The following is a 13,487-nucleotide window of genomic DNA, read 5'->3' as shown; positions in this document are numbered from 1 at the left end:
CTTTGCTACTGGTCAAATCAATCGGAGAAAAGGTACACGTGTTTCGTTTAACAAAAAAAAAAAAAAAAAAAGAAGAGAGAAAAGAAACAATAAAAGGATACAAGGAAGTGTATTAGCTTCGGCTTTAAAGGAAGGCGTAATAGGAATATTAGATGCTCCATAGATTAGATCGGATCAGAGATAGGGATTTCATTTAGACCGATAAACGTGTAACGATGACTTTCGGATTTCGTTGGACAGGAAAACTGCAAGAAATGGATCGAATGTACTTTAAGTAATTGTGCGTATCACTAGTGAATGTGATTTTGACGTAAGAACCTGTTCCAATTTGAAAGGAATATTTATTCTATTTTTTTCTAATTCATGGAACGCAGGGTAACGAATATATCAGGAAGGATCGAGAATAAACAAAGATGTAAACATTAAAAAGAAAGTTAGAATGATCTATAGATCTATACTATTTTACCGACAAGTATCCCGTCGATAATGTCATTCTTTTTTACATACTTCTTTAATAAAAGACATTTTCAACACAAAAACGTATGTTTTCTTATATTAGGCATACGCATATCGAATCAAAATGTAAAGAAATTCACAATGGGAAAGATCTTTAAATAAGATTTAAGGAAGCAAATTTCCATCTGTGGTTCAACAGATCTCGATCATGAAGGATCGGTAACTCGATTTCCTAGTAAGGTGGTGCCGCCTAGTGTCACCCACTCGAAGCATCTTCCTGCAATACCGACCGATAAACGCCGCGTAAATTGAACTACGTTAAGAAGCGCACGAGCTCGCTAATGGCAGCGATTATTTTTCTGCCGTGACTCGAGGGGATTGTTTAAATGGTTGGAATCTCATTTGCGCCCCGTAATGGTCAGATCGAATCGCGGCCATTAATTCGAAGACGCGAAAGCGCCTTGCCAGTAACTTTCGCAATTAGAAACGTATTCACGGAGAGTCGATTAGCCGGCGCAAACCTGAGTGGATTGCAATGTCTGGTCTTATCAATCGATCGTGCATGCCCGTGTCCGGCGACGACGCTTTCCGTTCGGTGATAACGGGGCCAACGCGACAACGTGACCTCCGCTTTCTGCGTTTCCCATTTTCTCGATAACCGATCGCAAAAGTGCCGGAGAACCTTGAATCGCAATTAAGTAAAGGTATACGGCAATGATCTATTCGGGCGACTTGTCGCCGCTTATCGGCGAACCTTTTATCGGTGAACGTAGCGTTGGCGAAACGGTATGTCGTTTGAAAACTTGAATGCAACGAGTTCCTCTATTATATACTGAACTGTTCGAACTTTTTTCAATAGTTTCTTATTACTTTTGATAAATCGTAAAGTTCTTAGAATAAGTTTAAGCCTTTAGTATCCTTGGACGAGATATCTCGCGATACGTCATTTGTACGACACCATCGCGTGTGTGTTTTAATATTTAAAAATGAATCTCATCGCATGTAAAATTCTAATAAATAGGTCACACTCACGTGTTTCTATACATAACACCTATTTCTTCGGTGATAGGATATTTATCAGCACCGTAATCTCTGGAACTTATCTTTTATCTTTCAACGTCCCCTTGCAAGATTATTAACGAAATAACTTTCCAAATGAATTTTCATACGTGCACGCGTATTTATTGGCTGATGTTAAGTAGATGCATCTGGACCAGCGGGGGGTGGCGCAATGGACGACGATCCCGCGTGTGAAGAGGTCCTATTTTCATCCACATCTCGAACCGGTCCACGTCCACCGGTACCTTTATCGTCGAATTAATTTACGATCATTTCGATTGATACGCTCTTTAACTGGACGTCTTGCAATTAACCGGACGCTCCAAATATCGGGTTGCTCGGTGCAACGCGGTGCGATGTAGCACCGATCGCTTAATAATAAATCGGCGATACGTTCCAGTTCCGTTCCACCGACCCAAATAAACGGTTTTCTCGATCGTCGTTGACAATTATGACAGGACCGTGTGGGCAGGGTGCCGATGGGGGTCATTGTGCCGTCGCGGCCAATAAAAAAACGTCCATGGCAGTTTGGATAATGATCCAACAACTTGCAACGACCACGTGAAACACGGATAATTGAAGTGGGTGCCATATGATTAATTAATGTGCTGCTCGTTCGTTCGGAATATACATCTCTCGCTTGTCCCTCGATCGCTCCCTGGTCGGATTAATTGAGCAACAACCGCTCCGGTGGTGTCTTTTTGCGCTTCGTGAACTTGGTTATCGCTCGGTGAAAGTCAAATTTAAATTAGTGAATTGACGGGCTCGAAGATCCTGTTTCATTTCCCATTTTCGTATTGGTCAGTTTCTTTTTTATAGATGTGCTTAAGAAGTGTTGAAGTGGTTACCACTTCTAAGAAAACTCTACATCTGGTCTTTTTTAGTTTTCTCAAGCACTGAAGCCATCGACAGCGTGTAGACAAAAGACTGCGACGAAGTCAGGCCATAAACAGTAGACAGGCGACGTTGGCTTCGGGGTTTTTCAGTTATTAGGTAACACAGCTAGCGTGCGGATCTGGACCAGCTCAAATTGTATTTTTTACTTATTACACTTCTATTTAAATATATTTTCTACCTTACAATTTATCCACGTGTTTTCTCTGTTTACACACCGAATAACCTCAACAAGAAGAATAAGCAGAGAGATATTCAGATTTGCAAAGAGTACTCTTTGAATTTTAACTGTCTACTTTCGGGCACAAGTATCAACAAAATCATCGCGACTTGTACCTGTGTAATGGAATTAAAAAATCAATAAAAATCAATTAATTTAGCTTCTGAGGCACTCAAATCCTGCCCTGTCTCTAGGTCATGCAGCTCTTGCGTACCATTCGAAACCGATCGAGCTACCAGTTCTTTTCGCCATGTACAATCTGTTCTCACTTTCCGTGAGCGTGAATTTCTCCGAGATTCTTCAAGTGAAAGAGAACAAGACCTACCAATTACTAGCGACGTTTCTTTTTTACGAGTCGACCACAAGCAACCCTACGTTTTGTCGTATTGACGATCATTACCCGGAAGGTGGACGGTGTTTCCTCGAAGTACGAAGCGATGTCGCGCGCCGGAAGCCGCGTTCGGCCACGGCCATCGAGGTGAACAGCGTTCTGTTAACCCAATTACGTAGACGAAGAAGAGGAGGCGTCGCGATCGTGGCGTGAATAAGAACGAGACGTCTGCGGGCGTTTTAATAGGACGTACGTGAAATCACGATCACCGCTCCCGAAAGGAAATGTCCACACCTGAAAAAGAATCGTGATCCTCGAGCAAACACAGAATTCTCGCGAACGCCCGACGAAATTTTACCGCAACCGATCGTGAAAGTGGATGACATTTTTCTTTTCTTTGTGGCTTCCGGTGGAGAAATGTCATGGAGTCGGAATTGGTTCGTTTTTGTAATGGCGTGATTGAGTTTTGGGTAAGAGTGGTTTGTTGGAACTCGTTCGATGTATTGTTAGTTTAATTGGCTTTGTATGGAAGTAAAAGTGTGGCGTATTGTAAGATTTTATGGACCAATATCTTGTGTTCAGTTTCTTATGTACGGGTTCGAGGAATCTTAAATGCATCTTATGAAATAACTTTACGGCTGTCGATAATTTTAAAAGGACATCGTTTTCGCTATATTTTCGAAAGTACCGTAGCTTTGATATCCAACTAAACACGGAATTTGTTCGAATTTTTCATTGTTTGATAAAAATTCATAATGTATACCTCACAATCGATCTTTTAGAATAATATTTCTGTTCAAACATCTCAACCTCGCAAATATTTGAAATTCAATCTCTCCGTACAATGAACAGGCACTTAGGCTCAAAGAAATTTTAGCGTGAAGAAGATAAGAATCTTGTTTGGGCGATCACCTCGAGGAGCTCGGCTTTCTAGCATATTCTCGTCGATATGATCGCGAGGAACGATGATTGCGACGCGTTATATCCGGTGGAGAGTGGACGCGTGTCGCGAATCGCGATCGGGAAATCGTTTCGAAAACTCGATTGCAACACACCAAATCGGTACAAGGCGGTCATGCTCGTTAGCCCCGGCGTTTAATTCGCCGCTCGCCACCCTGGAAATTGCGAATCTCGCGCAAGCTTCGGCCTCGAGCCTCCTCGGGCCTGTTCAATTAAGACGCGCGAGCAACGCTGCTAATTAGCCAATAAATATGGAAACGCACGGCGAGCCTCGCCTCGTGTGCGTGTTAATTGAATGATTAAAATGTTAATCGGCTCTCTCGAACCGGAGTGGTCGCTTTTTCGTTTCGTTCGGATGACACCTATTTGTTTCGCCTTCTTACGAGCGTATTCGATGAATCTGCTATGTGGTCGTTTACAAGTTTAGCAACGTTCAAGTAAGAACAAGATACATCTGGAAGATTTAAAAAAAAGTACATTTTGATGAAGAGTTTATTTGAAAACTTCATTATGTACGTTTATCTTGTTTCGTTGAGATATAGATTGTCGAGTACTATTAAAACGTTCGACGATAAATAGCCACATAATTCAATGTTGAAATACATCTTTAAATTTCCTCGCCGTGTAAAGCTCAGCGATTTTCTCGACCCTCGTAGCCCCAATTTTCACTGTAATATATCGCGTTTAATGCCTCCGCGAGCCCATTCGTTTCGAATAATCGATCCTCCGCTTTGTATTCAAATTGAAAAATATTCCGCTCGCTGACGACGAGTGATCACCGAGCAATTCAATTGGCCGCCTTATCTAAGAGCGAGGCTGCACCCGCGAAATTAGGGGTCCGCCCGCGTTTCGTCAACCCTGAATTTTATTAGTTCTACCCTCCAGGAGTTCGTGGCTGGTGGTGCGAAAAGCTTAATCGCCTAATCGAGCTCCGATCCACGCGCAACGCCCATCGAAAATTCGACGGATTCGCTGGTTCGAGGGATAAAGATACATATATCCCTCTTGAAAACCAACGCAACATCTGTCGTGGCGATTTTCTCTTACGTTAGTAATATCGTTGAGATCTTGATTATCCCGAGTGAGAAAATTCAGATGAAAAATATTTCGTAACTGGCCATCTTTGCAGAAAAAAGCGATAACTTTGTAACTTCTTCAAACACGTATTTCGTCAAATACTCAGGAAATTATGGAGAAAGATTGTACCTGTATATTTTCTCTTAAATGACACGAAACATCACATCGTTGTTAAGAAAAGAAAAAGGACGAAAGACAAGGAACAAATTGCCTATCACAGGCTAAATGGCTTGCACTTCTCTCGAGATCAGAAAAACTGAGGAAAAAAAAGCGAATACGCATTTGCCTGGATAAAGCGGCGCATCTGGAGAACGAGAATTCCACGCGAGCCGAGCCGATCGAAGAACGGTGCAACAAGATGCATTAACCCATTAGTGCTCGAGTATGCATGCGAGTGAATCGTCTGACAGAGATGAAGCTACTTCTTGTTACGCATAGCTGGCCGTACGTAGCGTAGGTGTAACGCGAAAAAATAAAGCGCGAATGCACTTCGACTGATATGTGGGTTAATCGACGGGCAAAGTGGAACGATGCTACCTGGTGCCTTCTCGTTAAGAGGTGGGCTGAGTCTTCCGGGTCTTCCTGTTCATTTTTCTGGGCTAACTCTTTCAGTTCTGTAAAGTGCGCTGGGTTTGATTTCCATATATTTTGGAAAATATCTAAGAAAGTCATAAATGGATATTTATACAAATTCATATCTTAATGGATACAGTTAAAAGATTGGGAAATGAGATGAGAAAAATATGATTCTTCTAAATATTATAACGATTGTATTGACCATTTATATCTTTCAAATTCTCAATAAATGCAGGAAGACCGTAGTCTAGTTATAAATTGATAATTATTTGTGTCGTAATATCGCGAAATGATTATAACTCCGGCCACAAAACATTAACAGAAGATATCCACACGAGAGATATCTATAACGACCGAAGAATTAAATGCTCGCGCTATGAAATTAATTAAGCTATTAATTAAACCAGATTATGAGACGGCTTAATCTAAAAAGGAAATCGCAGATATCTAAAATTAAAGGAAACTGCTGTGAAAGTAACTCTCGTCAAGTAACTCAATCATGATCGATAGATGGGCGTTATTAATTCACTGTAACTGTCCATAAAACAAATCACCAGGGCACCGCGCGTCGCAGAAAAAGACTGATTGCATCCAGTTATACGGGACAGAACGCGTTTCTGGCAAAAAACCAAACTACGCTAACGACGCGCTCAACCCAAATATGAGAATTCCGAGCGGATCGGGGCGCGAGACAAGCCGAGATAAATCCACGTACAAGGTATTCCAAGGTCTTCCCTTTTCTTACACGCTAAGCTCACCGTGACCCGTTACATTTACGGGGCGGAAGGCGTGGCGTTTTACGGTTTCCTCGTAGAAGAGACGTCGCGTCGGGGGTAATCGCTAAAGCTCGATTGCATAACGCGATATCAACGTCGCCTATTCGAAGGAAACGTCGTGACGCGCCATAAACGACATCACATTCCTCTTTTACGCCTTTTTTGTCTTTTTTTACTATTTTGTTCTTTTCTGTGCCCCTTCTCTCTTTCTTGCACGAAGGCTGCACGAACATCCGAGAAGTTTTGCAATTGTCATGTCGCGAGAATACGGTTTCGTTAAAATGGCTCTCACGTTCTCTGAAGAACAATGAGCATCGCGGAATGAATTGATGCGACTCTCGTCACGGACCGATCCTCCGCAGGCAGACGATTACGCGATACAGTAGCATGAGATTTAATTCGAACGACGTTTGGTTGTGAAATAATTGAAAAACTAATCAAACGATATTTTGTGCAGGTGTTATTGTAGCAGATCTTCGTTACAGTTTTTTATTGAAATTCGTACTGCTCAATTCTTCCCACAATGGAGTTACTCTAATTTCTGCGCGCGCTCTTCCATCGTATTATTCTTTCTCCTTTGAATATATATAAGGACCCTCGTTTGCTCCTCTCACACGTACTGTTTTCTATGCGCATTTGTTACGCTTGGCACCTTTTGCTCCAGGTGTTCGAAGATTTTAATTTTCAAACGACACGGACGCTCCTCCGTTGAATATCTCGCTGAAATATGCAGTGCAAATGTTAAGTGAGCGTCGACTTCATGAAAGTGAAGAACCGAAGCAAAAACGTGCTTCGTTTGCTATTTAAACGTAAAAATCTGTTAGTATAATGCACTTAGTTTTCCTTGGGTCAGTACATACGTCCGCGACAAGCTCGATTCGTCTACGTTATTTAACGATACGTAGACGGATCAGACTTGTATCATTTACCCTTGTCAATCGTTGTCCTGTCGGTACACATATACATTTCCCCGTAATCTCGCATGCAAATCGGCAAAATAGAGGCTGACATTAGCTGTCGAGCCCAAACAACGTAAATAACTCGATGAAATATCGAGAGGCGACATTATCTGCGATTCTAGAAGGCGATATGCGATCCACTTTCGTTAACGGCTTCAGCTATGTTTCCTTTCCTTTATGTAATAGAGTTGTTACAACATTAATCATTCTTAAACTAATGCAAAGTAAGCAAAATTTCCGATGCATGTTTACATCGAATTGCGAAATTTTCATTGTCGAGAAAATTGTCAAATCTCTGGAGATCATTTTTCGCGTCGATATGAATAAATGTGTAAATCACTACGTCCACGATGAAACTACGAATCTATCGTCACGCGAGATAATATCCATCGAGACACGCAAATTCGTTCAATCGAAAACGGTTCCTGGTAGACGAAACGTTCGATGAGCATATTGCGGTACACACCGAACCGATCTATGACTCGTTTAAGAATCTTTGACACCCGTTGCGCCAGCCTCGAGTTACGTACGTGCTCTTCATGAAAAATGAATGGGTGACCTGATGGCTTATGCGGCATTACGCGGCGCGTGTACATGTGCCGCGTAGAAATGAGTGGAAAACGTAACTGTACCTTAATATCTCCTCTGCGAGATGTCATCGTTGAAAACGTGTCGGTTACTCTCTTGGGCTTTGTTCATTGCCGCTTAATAGCGCCGCGAACGTTTATGGATAACTATACGATACGAACAGGTTGATGGGGAGCATTTGCGAAATGTAGAATGCCAGCGTTAACGTGCAACTGGATGTGACTACATACATGGTGATCCACTAATCGTGGAACGACCGACAAGTGATATTATGTGAAAAAATAAATCTAAGGTATAGGTAATTATGTTTTTCTAATATGTTGTTTCGTTTTCGATAAAATCTAATGTGAACGTTCGTCTAATATTTGTGAACGTTCGGTTAATTAATGGCTCGCTACAAAAGTGTAGAATACAATTTTTCCGTTTAAGGCATCGTTTTTCAGAGTCACGAAAAAGTCGTGTTTCATTCATATTTTTGATGTATCTTTTCACGCTCTTGCAAATTATACCATAATTACTGGGACACCCTATACAGCATGATATTGCCATGTGTATTACTATATGTTGCGCATCTTGGGTAAATAGCCGTAAGAAACGCTATTAAGATCATGTAAATTGTAAATGACACTCGAGTGAATAAAAGTAGCTCGATGTATAATAAGTGAGAGCATGTCTAGTTAAAGCAATCTATTAAATGTTTAAGAAAAACGTGTTTTAAAAAGCGAGGCCTGTCATACGATAAAACGAGGAACAAAAACGATCGATTTGGTTCAGTGCGGAGTCAAATAATTGGCCTTAATTTATCGGCATACTTTTGTACGCTATCTCTGCGTACTAAACTCCGCTCACTAAACATCCTATGCGTCGAACGAGTTCGCGTTTCATGCATATTTAAATAATTATCGTTCTTTGGTATTTTCAATAATTAGAACTTTATTCAACTACCGTAATAGAGTGGCTCTCACGGAAATCTCTTTTCCATTTGATCCAAAGAAAATTCTTTACGTATACGTATAACTTCTACTGGAATCTTTTAATCGTAGATGTTCAGAATGGTTTAAGCCAAGTTTGAAACTGAAACTGTTTCGTGCTCTTTCACAACTCGATGCTACCGATCGAACGTTAATTTATTGCTTGCTTTCGGGTATTCTCTCACGAAACTTCATTCGTATTCGGAAGAAAAATAGCACAGTTGCCGGTGAAGCAGTGGAACCGGAGAGAAACGCGAATTGTCATTCGCGGGATTCGTCGGCGAAGGCCGCCGGCGTAGTTGCTTCGCTTTTATTTACAGGTCTGACGCAAAAGCTGTCGGAAGGAGCGCAGAATTTGGCATACAATGGACGAGCACAACTCGGCATTCACTCACGAACGAGAAAAGCGTCGAGGAACGTTCACGGGTCCGCCGATATTCGTGCCACTGGGTTACTATACTTTCGAGTTCAACTAAATCGGCCACGTAGCTACTGTTCTCTGGAATTATCGTGGCTTTCGTAAAACGACGAGAGTAACATTTCGCAAACATCGGTTTCTTTGTCTCTCCTTTTGTTTTTCATCGAATGCTCGGCTTGTTGCTTCCTGCTTCGCCCGTTCGCCTATTCCGTTCAGACTTTTTGGTTCGTTCTCGTACGAGCGTAGATTAATTAATGATTTCTTCCGGTTATTGCTCGCCAGTGTAATAATACACATTTACGAGTGATCTAGATTACGAACGAGCAATCGAACATCGTATCAGTGCGTGGCGTTTCACTGGAGGCGCGTCGCGAAGACCTAGAAGATTGCTCCACCGGATTGGCCTGTAAGTAGGAAATCCCTTCGATTCCCCTTTCGTAGAAATGTTTCTGCCACAAATTACAAACCTATCTACGATTCGTAGAATCACGCGGCGAGTTCCATCGCGACATCTCCATTATTGATTGAAATTGATCGCCGTCGAGTTTAAATGGCTGCGCGTACATCGAGATATATCCATCCTTTTCATTATTTCTTCTCTCTAGATCGAACTATTCACCGAGCTAGGACTTTCGCTTGGGGAATTTGGGAGATCAGGAACTTTCCATTCAAAATTTTCGCTGGAAGCACGTGGCTCGAATGTCCTATTAGAATAATAGACGACTTTCTTGAACAAAGTTAGTGAACAAAGTTACTTCATAGTTCCGTATTAACGCTTTAAAGCTGGTACGACTCTATAACGCATTAAAGTGCAACTATGACACAATCTGTTTTAAAACCGATGACTTTTGAGGTGTATAACGTGTAAGCTTGTTTGATAAAGAAACGAGTGGATGAATTCGTAATAGCAAAATATATTGAAATAAGTATAAGTACAGAGATAGTGTATGCCAATTTTGATCGTCGCTCGCTCGATGCTACAATACCAAAAGAATATCATAGGAAGCACGTCCGTACATTTCTATTAACAGATGTTACCATAAAAAGTTAACCTTCTTATGTAACTCTAGTCGAAGATTACAAGAAACAGTAATAACAATCTAGAGTTTGTAATCCAAAACAGTTAGTACTCAAAGACACAATAATATGGATCTTTCCCAGTTTTGAACTTTTCCATTTCAACTTGAAACTTTTTTTACGGCCATGGCCCGCTACACTTTTCATATTATTCTCACATACCCTAACAAATCAACGATGCGTTTGTTCAAATATAACACTATAAACCTACAAGACTCTATTATATACACTTGTTAATATCCAATCGATCAAGTACCTGATCGTGTGATTACATACCTCCGCGACTAGACAAATGTATCTAGTTGAATATGATACATTTGAGCGTAGCATATAACCCTAGGATTATATGAGCGTCTAATAACTACATAAATATAGGCACTCGCGACTACAAGACCGTACAAGTTCCATATTCGACGCGTCAAGATTACGCGTAACAAATGTATGTACGAGTGTCGCAATTCGGAACTCCTTGGCGAATCCGTTCAAGGACGCGGGATGGAGTCCAGTGAACCTGGGGTTCGTTAGCTTCGAAGAATAACGCGAGATCCGCGTAACGAATATGTAATGCCCGTGCATACGCACAATAGCATACTTGCGATGAAAGTGGCTTGTAATCCAGGCTGAGCGTCGCGAGGGATTCATACTTATGTGTCTCGTTAGCCGATTAAGGAGTGTCCGTACGCCGATTCAGCAAAAAGGACGATCGAACGTGCCGCGATGATGCTTCCTCGCATTGTCGCGACCGATCGCGACCATTTTTTTATGTTTCAGCGACTCGAACCGAACGAGACACTGTTAACTGGAATGAATGTTACGAATTGTCTCAAACGAATCTAAGTGATGGCGGGGCTTGCGGGTAGCAGATTAGATCTGCGCTTATGTTTAGGTTACTCGTGTAGTCATGCGATATCGCGAGTACCTATGCGCTACACACTTTACACACGGAATTCGATACGATCGTATGACCAGGTTTTTTTCAAGTTTACCGTCAAAGTAATCGAAATAGTGGATTATACGAATTTTGCTTAGCCCTTTCTGTACACGAAAAACCTTACTTTACCTTTTTCAGATTATTCTTCGGCCGATCCATACATCTCATCACTTGTCCCGAAAGAATAAAAAAATCAAATCCTCACAGCAAATCCTCAAAGCAAATCCTCAAAGCGAGTCCTTGTGTGTGACCTCGCGATCAAAGTTCGCCCACTGGATTCGCATAAAGCCGTATATTCCCCGAAAATAAATGGTAGTGGCGTGTTTACGAGTCCGGATTCCGTGAACCCGCTCCAGCTTTGACATCCAGCTCGTTCGCAAGGACATCGATTCCGTGCACTCTCCTTTCTCTCGTTGAGAACTCAAGCCTTTCCAAGCGTAGAATCTAAATACGAGTTACATAGCTTCGACTAAACGTCGATTACGAACTCAATGAAATGTGCTCGATTCGTTGGTCACAGCAAATAATTACAGATCAATTTTTCTATATCACAGATATTTTAAAGAGTTTGGATCGTTAAAATCAAGTCTCTTTTCATTCGTTACTGGCATTTGCTCGACACAGCAACATTACGTCAAAGTTAATACGAGACGAATCAGATTTCTTGATATGTAGAACGTTAACTGGTAATACAGTTCATAATCGTCCGTCCTTGGAATACCACGACATTCCTCGGTGACGCGGAATCGTGTCACTCTCATGATCGAGCCAAGGTCAAGACGAGTTCGATCCTCCGCCCTGCTGCACGATTTTTCCAAGAACAACACCGAGAATAAATTAAACGTCCAGGGTCAGCGAGTACCCATGAGTATTCTTACCCACGCTGGAAAACGTCTAACGGTGATATCTCAAGCTTCTAATTACATCCCCGGTGGCCAGGTCGCTTTATCATAAGCGGACCGACGCTCTTTTTCCATCGATTCTACGCTCGTGCAACTCACGCTCGCTTATGCTTGGGAAAAGTGATCGTGGCCGTTGACTGTCGTCACGCGAGTAATTTATTGGAACCGAAAGGATGCGCGTTGATCCTTAATAACACGCTTTCAACAAGGATCCAAGTGATGAATGCGTTGTGACCGCAATTGGGCCTACGCGCGTTTTGTACTTGTTCCTCGCGAGCTGGGAAAACGACTTTGTCGCTTTGCCATTTTTCGCTACTCGTTGTTCCTGATATCGCTCGTTAAGTCCGCGATTCCTTATTCGTACAAGCAGGAAGAAAAAGGGACGTCGGGGATTAGGTGGTATGCAGAACATGGTGCGTTTCTTGTTGAGAGATGATCCTATTTTGTAAACGAGCGTGAACATCGAATTCAAAGCCCTATTCTAACATCCTATATATCAGTTTGCTCCTCCTACTTAATAACTAGGTGGCAGATGTTTATGCGCATTCGTGTTCCTATAAACGCAATCAAAAAACTAGTAGCTAAATATTTCTAGATTTATATCGTTAGTAAACTAACCATGCTGTTCTTCTCATTTCCTGTTGGTCTTTGTACACCTCCAGGCATCTTTTTCTTTTGGAATACTTTATTCATAATAAAAGAGATAGCAATATTATATTGCATACTAAAACCAAATTCTTAAGGATTATTTATATCCTTATGATTAAGGATGAGAACAGCAGACTTAAATATTGTAACTAGTACTTTGAATATTTTATATACTTCTGGATAATATGTGAATAGCGTTCATTTCTGCACCTTTCAATTTCCTATCCTCTGCTCATACAAAAATCCTAAAGAAGAGCAATCGCAATGAATATCTCCACATCAGCACTCGAATCGATTTCCTTCCCCCCCCCCCTTTTTTTCAAGCATTTCAACCCCTTATTCACGTCTTTCTATTACGTATCAGCCTCCCTTCTACACCAGACATCGTTGAACGATCAAAGCGAGGGGAGAACGGAACTGGTGCTCTCGCGAAAAGCAGGCAAAAGGTCAGCAGCGTCGAAATCGCGATATTCCATTCGTGGACGGTATTTCTCACGGTCTCGTTATCGCGCAAACATTGTGATTTGTTTGCACGAGCAGTAACGAACGGCGGTGGAGGCGTGCGACGCCAACCGATACTGCGAATCGCGCGTCGAGCAATTAATTGAATCCCGCGTACACGTGCGTAAACGAATTTACTGGCA

The 13,487-nt window shown here is 41.8% G+C and overlaps 1 protein-coding gene across 6 annotated transcripts in view; it reads left to right on the top strand.

Moving 5' to 3' along the window:
* LOC117204583 overlaps positions 1–13,487 on the top strand; it is a 305,110-nt gene that overhangs the window by 252,335 nt on the left and 39,288 nt on the right. The window lies entirely within an intron of this gene.

The sequence above is a fragment of the Bombus bifarius genome, unplaced genomic scaffold (genome assembly GCF_011952205.1).
Source record: "Bombus bifarius isolate JDL3187 unplaced genomic scaffold, Bbif_JDL3187 scf7180000007978, whole genome shotgun sequence".
NCBI classification, from domain to species: Eukaryota; Metazoa; Arthropoda; class Insecta; order Hymenoptera; family Apidae; genus Bombus; species Bombus bifarius.
This window is presented reverse-complemented; position numbering and strand designations above follow the sequence as displayed.